The sequence below is a fragment of the Pleurodeles waltl genome, chromosome 12, assembly GCF_031143425.1.
Source record: "Pleurodeles waltl isolate 20211129_DDA chromosome 12, aPleWal1.hap1.20221129, whole genome shotgun sequence".
Taxonomy (NCBI): Eukaryota; Metazoa; Chordata; class Amphibia; order Caudata; family Salamandridae; genus Pleurodeles; species Pleurodeles waltl.
In genome coordinates, this window is record NC_090451.1 from 694,031,357 (window position 1) to 694,045,082 (window position 13,726).

Genomic DNA, 13,726 nt, shown 5'->3' on the forward strand with positions numbered 1-13,726 from the left:
TGCACCATCATCACCCTCAACAAATATTCATCTCTCACCTCCTCTGTTTCCATAACGTTATCAATCACAACACCATTCTCATCAACACTCTGCTCTTTCACCTCTGTCGCCACCCCTACTTCCTCAATTCCATTTAAATGTACACCTGTGCCTGAATTTTGAGGTACTTCATCATCTAAAGTATCCCCATCCACTGGAAGTTGTTTCTTGCTTACCCAACTTATTACATTGACAGTGTTCTTTAAACTTCCACAACCATTTCAGGATCAAAGATTTGACTTTCCCATTTAGCAACCTTCCCCGTTTTGTTTATGCACACCCTGTCTCAACTTGCTCAAATCCATGCTTACAATCATAGAACAATTTACTTCTCTTGTGCACATCAACCAATCTCTTGGTTACTTGCTCAGGAGACCAGTTTTCTAGAAATGCACTATTCAACCACCCAGGGTTACATTTTGTCCTGGGGTTCCTCCCGCTCATCAGCACAAATGGAGAAAATACAGTGATTTTGTTCGCTGTCAACCGGTAGGCCCAGACAGCTTTCATCACTTGCAATTCTCAGTCCTCAGTAAATGTTAAAGATCATTGTATTACTCCTTTTATCACTTGGTTGAACCTTTCCACCATACCATTCTCACTGGGATTATATAAGGATGTGGTTCTATGCTTTACTCCAATTCTTCCAAAATACTCCTTAGCTCTTTTGGCCACAAATTGTACCCTATTGTCACTGAGACTAGTGGTGGGTTACCCTCCAACACAAAAAGGGCATCTAAAACCTTAATTACAGCCTTTATGCCTGCTCTGTCCACACTTTCCACCACAGGCCATCTGTTAAAAAGGTCTTATCAATACAATGATATACTTCTATACATCCACCACGGGTTCCATCAAATCTACTACTACATACTCCCAGGGCTGTTTGGTTATGTCACAATCACTATCACTCATAGGGGGTTCTTAGAGTGCATAATGATGACACTTGGGACATTCCTTAACATATCTTTCCACAGCAGAATCCACACCAGCCCAACATAAGTTTTTTTTTTTTTTTTTACAGCAGCCTTTGTTCTAATCACCCCAAATTGCCCTTAATAACAAAGGTTTATTATATCTTTTCTGATACCCGCCCGAAGAATAATCCTGTCCCCTCTTAAAATCACTTCATAATCTTTGGGAAGTTCCAATTGGACATCCCAAAATGATGACACCTCTCTGCTAAATAGGTTTTTCCTTGGCCAACCATTTTGAATAAACTTGGCTACTTCTACCAAAACTGAATCCTTCTGGTATTCTACACTCCATTGTTTTTTTTTGTTTGTTTGTTTTTTTTTTAAATCACTTGCGTGCCACAATCATGGACTAGTGCTATTTGAAAATCAACCCACGCATCACTCGCTCATTCTTCTAGAGGAACGGGTAAAACGAGATAAACGATCAGAAACAACATTGTCCTTCCCTGGTACATAGATAACGTTCTGAATATAGTTGTGCATTCTCATGAATAGTCTAGCCAGTCTTGAGGAAGCATTCACTGTTCCTTCTGTAGTTAGCAATCTCACTAAAGGTTTGATGTCACACTGTATGAGTAGTGATTTGCCCCATAGGAATGCTCTAAAATGGTTCCGTGCCCGTGCACATGCTAAAGCTTCCCTTTCAATTAAAATACATTTTTCCTCAGCAGGGAATAAGGACTTTGAAGCAAACAACATCACAGTTTCTACATATTCCTTATTTCTCTGTGTCAACACAACCCTCAAAGCCATTGTTACAAGCATCGTTATTAATAATGTTACTTCCTTCAGGGTCAAAATTGCTTAAACCAGCAACTTTGGCAATGCATGATTTGACTTTCCTGAAATCCTCCTCACAATTTAGTGTCCACTCAAATTTGGTTTTGTTTTTCATAAGTTGCCTGATATTTTAAGTACGTTCTGCAAACTTGGGTATCAATTTTGCACAATACTCTGCCATGCGCAAAAAGGATCTAACCTCCTCCGTACTGCTTGGTGCAGGAAATTTCTCAATAGCATCCACTAGAGATGGTTTGTTTTTAATTCCACATCTCCATTTAAATGGCCTAGATAAGTCACTGACCTTTCTGCAAATTTACATTAAGAGCGTTCAACCATTAGGTGCTGTTCCTGTAAAATACTTAACACTTTCTCCAATCTTCCATCATGACTTTCTTTGTTCTCCCCATAAACCAAAATGTCATTCTGGAAGAACCCAATGCCACGTTCTTTGCAGAACAGTTTGTGCATCAACCTTTGGAACACAGCAGCAGCAGATGCCAGTCCAAAGAGCATTGTTCTCAACTGGAAACATCCAACCGGTGTTATGAATGCTATTAGGTGGCAAGAAGAGGTAGCCAACATGCTGATGACAAGTAAATTTTGGAGAACCACTTAGCATTCTTAAGACACACCACCATTTCATTTATCTTAGGAAGGGGAAAAACAGTCCACCACAATGTTTTCATTTAAATGGCGAAGGTCCACACATAACCTAATATTACCATTGCTGCAGCGTGCCACAACCAAAGGAGAAATCTGTTCTGAAGATTCTATGTGCTCCACAATCCTTAATTCGCTGGAAAATTACTCCCTCATTGTCATGAGGACACTTCCGACTTTGTGGACTTTAAGAATAGCATCCTTTTTATGGACTATCATGTGCTCAAAACCTTTTTTCATTTCTCAAAGTCTTACCAAACACCATAGGACATTTTTCTAACATAGCAGCCACATCTCTAACTCCTTCATCCAGTACTAATACTTTCTCCTCACTTATGATCAAGCGAAATGGGAAGACTTCCCTGGTCTATCCATTCCAGTACAGATGGACCTTTCTTCGCAACAAAAAGCTTCCCTCTAGCTGTCCTATTCTCGAATTTGATTAACCATCGGTATCCCAGCATGTCAATTTTCTCACAGCTATAATTCTAAGATTGTGTATCTGGTTCTAACGACCTAGTACCAATCCTTTTGCTAATTTGTTTTTCCAAACGTCCTCACTTACAATTGTGTAGGGCAAGCATGACGGTTTTGGCTTCGACTCCGGAGGGCACCTCCGGAACAGTTTCTGGATCTGGTCGACGCCGGTCATGCCAATGCGACCTTCCTCAGTGTTGGGTCAGACATTGACGCTCCTGACGTCAGTTGGGCCCACAATTGACATCGATCCTATACTGATCCCAGACGGCCCAGAGCCAGAACGGCATTGCTCAACGCCGATTCCATTTTCCATGTGCTCTCCTGGGCCCAGGGCAGATCCTGACCCCCCTACTGTTATGGGTATGGTTACGGGGAGAGTGTAGAGGGATCGCTGGACACTTTAGAATACCAGCTTCACCCTGACATGGACTGGGTTCAGGATCTGGGTGACACCAGCGGGCTGAACACCACCCCTGACGCTGGCATGCTTTCTCCCCTTACCGTGGATACGGAGGAGGGAGCGTCATACTCTATGGTGGTGGGAAGGGCTACTGAGGTTTTGGACCTCGAGCTTCCTTCTGTGGAGGTCAGGACTAACCTTCTGCCTGAGATGCTTCAGCCTGGGGCCTCCAGTTCGGAACCCCTCCTTCCCTTCAATGAAGCTCTTACGGATGTCCTCTGGATACTTGGTCCAGACCCAGCCAGGGGCTCCTGTGAATAGGACTGTGCCTACCACCATCGGTTTGCGTCGACTGACTCAAAATTCTTGACCCAACAACCTACGCCTGCGAGCCTGGTGATCCAAGCTTCATCATCCTCTGGTGCATTCCCTACCACTCTGCCAGGCATGGAATCAAAAAGACTGGATAACTTGGGGAAGAAGATGTTTTCTTCTGCCGGTCTATTGCTGTGGTCCATGAACACGGCATGCCTTTTGGGCTGATATTCCCATACTCTCTGGGATAAGGTCACACAAATGCTGCCTCAAGACCTGAAGGAGGCTCAGACCATTCTCTCCCAAGCCACTATGGACAGGAGAGATACAGCGAAGTTCATGATTCGTTGTGGACTTGATATGACCGAGTCACTGGGCAGAACGGCTGCATCGGTGGTGGCCTTGAGGCATGACGCCTGATTGAGGACCTCTGGCTTTTCAGATGATGTCCAGCAATACTTGATGGACATGACCTTTGATGGCACCCATTTCTCCGGAGACAAGACAGACTCCGCGCTCGAGCGCTTTAAGGATTCCCAGGCTACGGATCTGTCCTGTGGCCTCGCAGCTGCTCCTCGCCCCTCGCCACAGTCTGCCTTTCGCTCCTTTCATGGCCACGGAAGGGGCACCAAACTGTGTTCCTTTCCACCCAGCCACCGACCCGTGCATGCTGTATAGCCTCTGCGCTGACACGGGATCCCAGGACCTTGTGGATCAGGGAGCCAGCTTGCCTCCTAGTCCTCCCAGTCCACCCTGCCCCCTCCTCTGCCTCCAAGCCTTCCTGGTCTGTCAGTACATCCGGGACAAGTTGGCGGCAGGATTTGCCATCACCTGCCCCACTGGGAATCCCTTACCATTGACAGGTGGGTTGTACAGATTGTCCGAAGGGGCTACTCCCTCCACTTCGAGACTTCTCCTCCGGCCATGCCACCAGCATCCGATCACCTTTTGGAGGATCTTCTCCGCGAATAGGTCAAGGCTCTCTTGGCCAATGGAGCTATAGAGAGGGCTCCTGCACCAGAAGTAGGTCATGGTTGTTATGCCCGCTACTTTCTGGTGCTCAAAAAGGCCAAGGGCATTCGCTTTATCCTAGATCTTGATCTCCGGTCCCTCAATTTCTTCCTCAAGAAGGAGAAGTTCAAAATGCTAACCAAAGCTCAGGTCCTTTCTGCCATGGACCAGGGAGACTGGAAGGTAGCGTTGGACTTGAAGGATGCCTAATTTTCACATTCCTGTCCTGCCGGCCCACAGACGTTACTTGCGATTCGTGGTAGGTCACAAGCACTTTCAGTTCACCCTGCTCCCCTTTGGCCTTATCTGCACCCCTTGGGTGTTCACAAAAGTGATGGTAGTGGTTGCAGCTCATCTGCGCAAGTTTTGGGTTTCAGTCTTCCCCTACCTTGACGACTGGCTTTTGAAAGCGGACAAGCCAAAGAAAGTCATCTCCCACATCCAAACTACAGGGAACCTCCTGCATTCACTGGGGTTCACTATAAATGTGCCGAAGTCTCACCTGACTCCCTCTCGGATGCTCCATTTCATCAGAGCTGTTCTGTACAGAGTGCAGTTTCTGGTTAATCCTCCCTAAAAGCAAGTCCAAGATATTTGGGATATGTTTCAGCCACTATCCTGGATTTCGGCGAGAATCGCTCTGAGGCAGCTGGGCCTCATGGCCTCTTGCATCCTGCTGGTCCAACTTGCCAGATGGCATAAATGGGCTCTGCATTGGGACCTGAAGTTCCAGCAGGCCCAGCATCACGGCAAAGAATAGTCTGTGGATTGGAGACACTTCACATGGAGAGGTGGATTCAGAGCTAAATGAATTGTACTGAACTAATTAGGGAAGAGGAAGACCTCCGCAGCCAGCCAACCTTCATCGCTTTTAGATCCAAAGAGGAAGGCTTCTACAGCAAGCCAACCTTCATTGCTTTTAGATCCGAAGAGGAAGACTTCTACAGCTAGCCAACATTCACCTCTTTTAGATCAGAAGAGGAAGACCTCCGCAGCCAGCCAAACGTCATCGCTTTTAGATTCGAACAGGAAGACCTCTGCAGCTATCCAACCTTCATCGCTTTTGGATCATTCTCTTTTGGAGGATTCTTCAAACCCCCCTAAACACTGTAAAATAGGTGACTGGAACAATGACTGAATGATCTTGACTTGGGAACTCTGGAAGAAAAGCACTTAAAAAGACTAACACGAACCTATACAGATATTAGGATGAAATAAAAACATGAAAGAACACAGTCTAAGCTAAGATCTTAGAAAGTAGGTACCGGGCACAGCAGTATTTTAGCACAAAACTACCGACTATGCACATAGGAGCCCAAAACAGACACCTTATCTCCTCACTCTCCACCGGAAACTGACTCCTCCAAAAAGGAGTCAAAATCATCGTAGAAGGAGGAAAAGCTTTTAATTTTAAGTGGTAATCAACCACCTGAAAAGGTGTTTAAAAACAATTACCTTGGATAAAATCAATAGGGCCAGAGGAGCGGGCGAGGAAGTGCTAGAAAACACGTCCAAACCAGTTTCGGATGCAATTGTTTGGAACGCTCCCGGAAACAGGGAACAAGGCAGAGGTCTTTAAAGAGCCGTCCCTTATTTACTGCGCAGGAATTTACTGACTCCCCGGCCCACGCTTCGAGGGGCATCCCGTGAAGAGCTAGGATTGCGCCAGCCCGGTCCCCCAGGCCCCTAGGCGTGACCCGTCTGACGTCTCACACCGAACAGCGCTCCCTGCCCCTCTATGGAGAGAAGGGCATGGAGGAGTGGCGGAGCTGAGGGCACTCCTGACACTACCTGGTCGCTTTGCCTCCCAGCCCCCGTCTTTCCACACATTCCTCCTTCACCACTGAAACTTCGGCCTGACCCCACCCGCTGAAACACACTTCCACATTTCCTGCCTGCACTGGGCTCAGCCTGGGCCTGTTCGGATATGCGCCTGCCCCACACTGGTCTGGACACGCGCGTGCTGTCATCTCCTTGTTGGAAAGCCGTTTCTGTGGAGTTAACTGCATGTATGACCTAATAAATTTAGCACAAACCAGAGGAGAAAGTAATTGAAATGCTTCAGCTTAAGTGCAAGGCAGAGGGTCTCTTGTGCTGTGAAACCGATGGAGGGTCAGGCAGCTAAACAAGCCTTCCTGCAGGGGGCCTACTTGACCGAAAAAAATGTAAATGTCCCCAACTGGTTAATCTGCAAATGTAAACCTGCTTTGGCTTTAATTGATGAAGTCACTTGAAGCTTCCTGATCACACAGTTATTCTTTTTGATAAGTATTTTAAAAGTACCAGCTGAGCTGTGAACTGTGTGCTTTTTAAGGGACAGTTATAAATAAATCGTAGTATGTACAGTTTGGGAATGACTAAAATCTACATTTTTTTAAGCACTTTTTTTTTTATCTTAAACATGTTTGCACATTTTGTGGCAGCCTATCTTACATTGTGTGTAATATACTGATTGTCTTCATTTTTATTTATGATGTGCCTTATTTTATATATAGTTTCCTGAAGATAAAAGACCAAAAAAAGTTACTGAATTTTTTTGTTTTTTCAGCCACATCTTTGCTCCCACCCTCAAGCTCACTCACCCCGCCACCACTGTGTGTGGCTTCACAGTTCGCATACTGTTTTTAATGCATTTTGACCAGTGAATCATAGGGATCCCAATCAAAGGGAGTTTGAAAAGTCCATGTTTTTTTTTGGTGCCAATTATATTTTTTAAATCAGTTTGTTATAGGCCTCCACATTATGTCAGTACCGAGTCCCAGGAAGAACCACTGAAGGCAGAACACATTTCGGTGCCACTCAGCTATTGCTCTCATTACAATGGATTGAATAAACCGTGGTAGATAAGATCTTTTCTCAACATGTATTCACTGCGGGCTTCGTGCAAAGCATGGCCTTGGCACCAGAGGTGAACATCCACTTCTGTAAAACGTGCGTGTAACTTTCCTTACTATGCCATTCGCAGGGCGAGTACAAATATACAAGGGAGAAGCAGATTACACTGCCCAGTGAACTAAAATATGCAGCAACAATAGGCTGACTATGTAGTACAGTAATGCATTGATCTGCAAATTATGTGGGACTTTATGTGACATTTTAACAACCACTGACACATTAGGTATGGCATCACCACATTAAAAAAAAAGTTTTCTTAAAAAAAAATCTGTACACATCAGCGTATCCTGTTCAACCCTTTTTAGGTCACAGCCTTTTGTCTGGTTTGCTAAAGACATCTTGGGGACATTCAGAAAGTTGACGAAGGAATGCATTCTGCCCATTGCTTGCCATTGGCTTTGAGGTTGGAACTTGCATGTTCTTTCTTTGCATTTGCTGGCTTTATTTGTTTTAGGCAGTCCAGCTTGAGTTCACACCTTCTAGAGCCAAAACCTTAATTAAAATATCCTTCTGAGTCTTCCCTTTTCTGTAAACAGGCCTGTAAATCATGTTCTTATGTCATTGTGTTTGCTGTGCAGTTAGGCGCTATCCTCCTGAGAGCACTTGTTTACTTTTCTTTCTTCGATTTCAAAGTGAGAGGAGTTATTGAAAATCTTGATGGATACTAGGGGTAAGAAAGAGTTTTTCTAGCACTTGACAACTTTTAGATAAACTATGTAAGTACTTCAGAATATATCAGAATTAGGGACACAAATGAAGCACATTTTTATTACTTCTTACTTAGCATTTTGGAAACAAATACTTTGATATGTTCACTCTACTCCAATCCACTATATGCCATTCCAATCTACTTGCATCTGTGCACTCTACACCACTTTAATGTACGCCATTAAACTTTAAGGAACTGCACCCTACCCTGCACCTCTCCACTGTACGCCACTCCACTCTACTGTGAAAGAATGTATTCTCTGCCACTGCACTCTACGCCACTCCACTCTACCTTTAACCACTATACTCAACTCAAATGCACTCTACACAACTGCACTGCACTCTGCATTACTGTATTCTACGCCACTGCTCTCTACGCCAAAGGAATCTGACACTCTACAACACTGCACCATCTGCCACTGAACTCTATGCCATTCTAGTCTGCGCTTCTCCAATCTACACTATGCCACTGTACAGCACTGCACTCTACACCACTCTATGTCACTGCACTTTATGTCACTCAACACTACTGTACGCCACTGACTGGGACCGACTGCGAGGCACCCCAAGATGAGACACTGCCTCCTTAACGTAGAGATATCTACTTTTCCTACAAGAGCCTAGTGACTAATTCCCCAGCACTCACTCAATTACCGCAGACCCGGTGGTGAGAGCAGAGGGGGTAGAGGGTGACACCTGATTGGAGGACACTCATCACAGCGACATACATTCTAAATTCAGAGATTTCCAGAAATAGCCAGGCACACAAGAGGGAGGGGGTGGAAGGAGGGGTCCACTGCCTGCACAGGAAACCCACCCTTATGAGATGAGCTCCTAGGAACCAGGCACCGCTAGACCATAAGCAGGAGTTGTGGTCTATAGGTGACAAGAATGCTGTTGAGTATGAGCCTAGACTGAGTGAACTGTGACTATCGTTATACTGTGGCTATGGGTACAGCAATCTATGAATGTGCGAATAATTGTTATGAAATGACAATGATCTAGGGGTGGTGCATTCCAAGTATGCAGATTTTTACTTGGTTACATTATCAAATCAATAAAATATGGTTAAAAAAAAACACTACTCTACGCCACTGGTCTCTGCATCACTCCAGGCCACTTCACTTCTCTATGCACTCCACTCTACACCACTGTATTTCTACAACACTGTGTTGCATGCCCCTGAATTCAATGCCACCCCACTCTACGCCAGTATACTCTGCAACACCAATGCATTATACACCAGTCCACTCTATGTCAGCCCAGTGTATGCCACGCACTCTACGGGTCTCCACATTATGCCACTCCAATACACAACACTCTCTGCCACTCCACTTTACAAAAATCTTCTCCACTCTTTGCCATTCAACCCTGAGACTCTCAATGCAACTCCCCTCTACCACACCTACTTGTAGCCATGCTGAACAGCAGCCACGCTGGTGTACAATATGGCTAAAACACACTGGCAAAGCCAATAGCATAGGTAAGACCTATTGTATTTGCAGTGCTTGTTGTTATTAATTGGGCTAGTTACATGGACATACCACTAGATAGTGGCATATGCCAGATACACATACACATACATAGAAGGGCTTTTGGGTCAGGCATCTAGGCATCCCCATCCATTGGTCTGCTCAACTGTCATTCACATTTTGCTAAAACAGACTTCTATACCTGTTGTAAGTATACCTGGTTGTTAAAAACCATCTATATATTTTAGTGCTAGCAAATGGCCACAATCTTATGATGGTGGCTTGTTTCTTCTTTTTGTTTCATATGCTTACAATAAAAATGTAATCAGTGGCCAGCTTTTCAAAGCCAGTGCCAGTGGCTATGCCAATCTTTGCTCATACTTAGAATTAGGGTTCATGTTGCACGGCAAAAATTGAAGAAGCGTTAGCAGGGCCCGCATCAATTCTGAGCAAGGCTCAGACTTTTGACAGATCTGATATCAGAAAGAGTTGATAAGATACTTGGCTGCATCACAGCGGTGCAGTGACACACAGGCGAAGTGCATAGAACGGAAGCACCAGTGTTTTACTGGTGGAAGGTCTTTGTTTTCCTCTAGGTACCCTGCAACAATTTCTAGATGACTACAATGAGTGTGTAGGAGAGTTCCGCACAGTATGAGCAGATCATTTTATTTTTCCTGTGCAAAGTTCAGCAGGCCTTCAGAGACTGACAAAGTTTTACTTCATTGGCTTAAAGTTTGAGTCCACCGGTCTCCAAATTGGGCAGGTGGACCTTGAGTGTGGCAGACAGGGTCCTCCATCGCAGCTGCAACAGAGTACCTGTCCGCCAAACAATAAATCAGCCCAACGTCCCTAAAAATGCTAATCACCACTGACCCTGCTCCTCCTAGGAACAGTCCATCCCTCACTTTGGTCACCCCATCCATTGACCCTGTGGCTTTGATTTTCAGTTAGGAAAATTGAGGTTCACACCTGAGCATCACATTGACTAAGTTGTGCCACTGTCTGTGACTGCAGAAACCACACCATGCCTCGTGATATCAGCTTGTCAGCTGGCCCTTCCCATCCTTCCATCCAGTAGTCTAGCTAGCATCCGCCTCGTAAAGATGCATTTAGCCCAAAAAAAATAGTGCCCAAAACACAACTGTTGTGAACAACAACCACTCACATTCTGGTTATTCGCATTGCTCCTGTGCCTTTCACTAACATTTTGCAGTGAACGCAGCAAAATTGCTGCATGTGGCATAATGATGTAATTCTGTAAAATGACTCAAGAGTATGCTGGGGTAGGAGAAATTGTGCCTGGGCCTAGTTCAATTGGGGGCGAGCATAACTCTTGTAATTTTAAAGTTTAATCACACAAAATTACCTAAGAATTCTGCAAGATTACGCTTGAATTACACAAGAAGTGTGTTCTGCGTTTAGCTCTATCCCTTAGCACAAAAATGCCCCTATGTCCGAAATGGAAAAAATTATGCATTATGCACTAAGAAAAAGTGTTAAATGCAACAGAACATTATTAACAAGTGGGAGCACCATATGTGCTCTTGCGGGAAGATTTTACCCCATTTTACTACTAATTTTTAGCATTTTTTCTTAAAGTAAAATGCACCTTTGAGAGACAAAATTGATGCAAGATTGCGTTTTCCACTAAGAAACATTGTTAAACACAAAAACTGAGCGCGAGCGACTGCGTCGTATATGTACACTTAGTTATGCAAGCAGCAGTAATTGCATAATTACACACACACACCGTAGCCCCCACCCCTCTCCCAACGCCCCACTGGTCTGCTGCTCGCTGCTGGGGTACAGTGGTGAAACCCGAATTTCAGGATAAATCAGCGGACAGGATGGACTCGGAAAGTTTCCGAATTACCAAATGTGCAGGCCTAAAAAAGCAGTTTCCCCCCCTTTTAAAAATATGAAATCTTGACGCACAGCGGCCATGTCAGACAATACAGTAATTTTTCAGTGTTACTTTGGATGCTGGGGCTTATAAATGAGTGTTATAGCGAGCAAGCAACACTGCAAATCCCATACAACTGAGTGATGTCGGTTTAAAGGCTGGGACTGGCTGAAGTTGTAACGCATGATAATAAAGAGTCTCTCGGAAGCGAAGTAGTTTCATCTTTCCTGTCCATAAGATGGTGAGGGTACTCGTATAGCGCTTGTGACTCCCTCGCGAAGGAGCGAAGCGCTTTGCAGGCGGATGTGATGCTATTCTGTGGGAGCCAATGAGCCATCGGCAAACAGGTTCACTCTGTCCGTTGGTACAGCACAACTAAATGAAAACACTACACTTCCCACAATGCACTGACCTACTTCGTAAAAGCCCAGGCCTGCAGATAGCATGCTGGGGCCTCCAGACCTGAAAGTGAAACTAAACTTTTTTGTTGTTGCTCTAAACCTGGACTGGATGGAAGAGGGTCGCATAACGCACGGCAGCGAGGAGAGACGGACTAAGGCGAGGGTGGTAGAGAAAGCCTAGGAGAGATTTGCCGGTGGAGAGGGGGGCTACGCCGGCCCATCTGGTGCAAGGGGACTCCTACCCTCAAGGGTTCCTCAACCCGTCAGGGGCCTAATTAGGCATCATTCTGCATTACGCCACTGGGAAGAGGGGGGGCATCCTTATCAATGTGTGCCATGCGCTGCTGTACAACAACGCAGCTCCCACGTGTACCAGGGCCGGACTGGATCCAAGCCAACCCTGGAAATATTGTTCAAACAAGTCCACGCTGCAGGAGGCTCCCTGGAGAGGGAGCCGTTCGTAGCTGGGTCACCGGCTGTGAAAGTGACTAGATCCGTGTCACTAGAACACGCTACTCCACTCTTGGCCTTTGTGTTTTTATTTTAAACACATGACATAGGAGCATTCTGGGAGTTGTAGTTTGGGGTCATTTAAATTGAGCCTAATGGGTCTGCAACTTAACTGTTTTATGCCAGAGGCGAAATGGCCGGAAGTTCACCCAGTCTTTCTTTTGGCTTTTCATACACAACCCTCCCTCCTCCAAATTCTAGGCAGGTCGAGCTCCTCACTATGGAGCAGCCAGAGCTCCGCAGCAGTGCGCACCGAACCCTACAGGCTACCACGCACGTAGGACAATCAATCATTCAGTCAATCAGGCAACTCCCTTCTATGGGAAGCGCCTCTAGGGCAAGATATTAAACTCGCACCCACCTTCTGTTGCCGGTGCGCGCGCCGCGCAGTCTCCAGGGGTCCTGTGAGAGCCGTGGTACCGACGGAAGCCCCGAGAAGATACAGGGTGTCTCCTCCGGGTCTCTGGACCCCACAGGTGCGTGGGAACACTCTAGGCGGCTCCACTGGATCACTTGCCCTCCAGGCGGCTCCCCGGGCCACTAGCCCTCTAAAGGGTGCGGGCCACTCTCTCTACCGGACACGGGCTGACACGGCTCTGAAAAAGCTGCGCTTCCTGGTTGCGAGTGGCTGTTCCGTGCGGGGCCGAATCACTGTGAGGCTGGTTTATTGCAGCAGCATTGCATCTCTCTCCCTCTGGGGGTGTGGCGCGCCCTCCTAAAAGCTGGGAGCCCTGCAAGTGCCTACGCCTGGTCTTTGTGAGGAGTCTCTTTCTGCCTCCTTCTCTGCCATCTCTTTGCCCTCTCCCAGTCCTCAGCCAGATAGACCTCTGAACTCTCAGGACTGCCCGCCTGGTTCGCCGGTCTCGGTATTTTCTACACTGTTTCCATACTTGTGAACTCTCAGGGTCTGATCCTCCAGCACAGGACTTCAGTGATGCTTCCGTATTTGTGAACTCTCAGGGTCTGACCCTCTAGGACTCCATACTTGTGAACTCTCAGGGTCTGACCCTTCACTCTAGGATTTCAGTGATGTCTCCATGCCTGTGAACTCTCAGGGTCTTACCTTGCAGTGTAGGACTGCATACTTATGAACTCTCAGGGTCGGACCCGCCAGTCCAGGACTTCAGTGATGTATCCATACTTGTGAACTCTCAGGGTCTGAACCTCTA

General features: G+C 46.1%; 1 protein-coding gene across 1 annotated transcript in view; it reads right to left on the reverse strand.

The window, feature by feature from the left end:
* Positions 1-13,118, reverse strand: part of LOC138266857 (beta-1,3-galactosyltransferase 5-like) — a 127,514-nt gene extending 114,396 nt beyond the window's left edge. The window contains exon 1 of the mRNA XM_069215558.1: positions 12,919-13,118. The gene's annotated coding sequence lies outside the window, so the exon portion shown is untranslated. The remainder of the gene's footprint in view (positions 1-12,918) is intronic.
* Between the last annotated feature and the right edge of the window lie 608 nt (positions 13,119-13,726).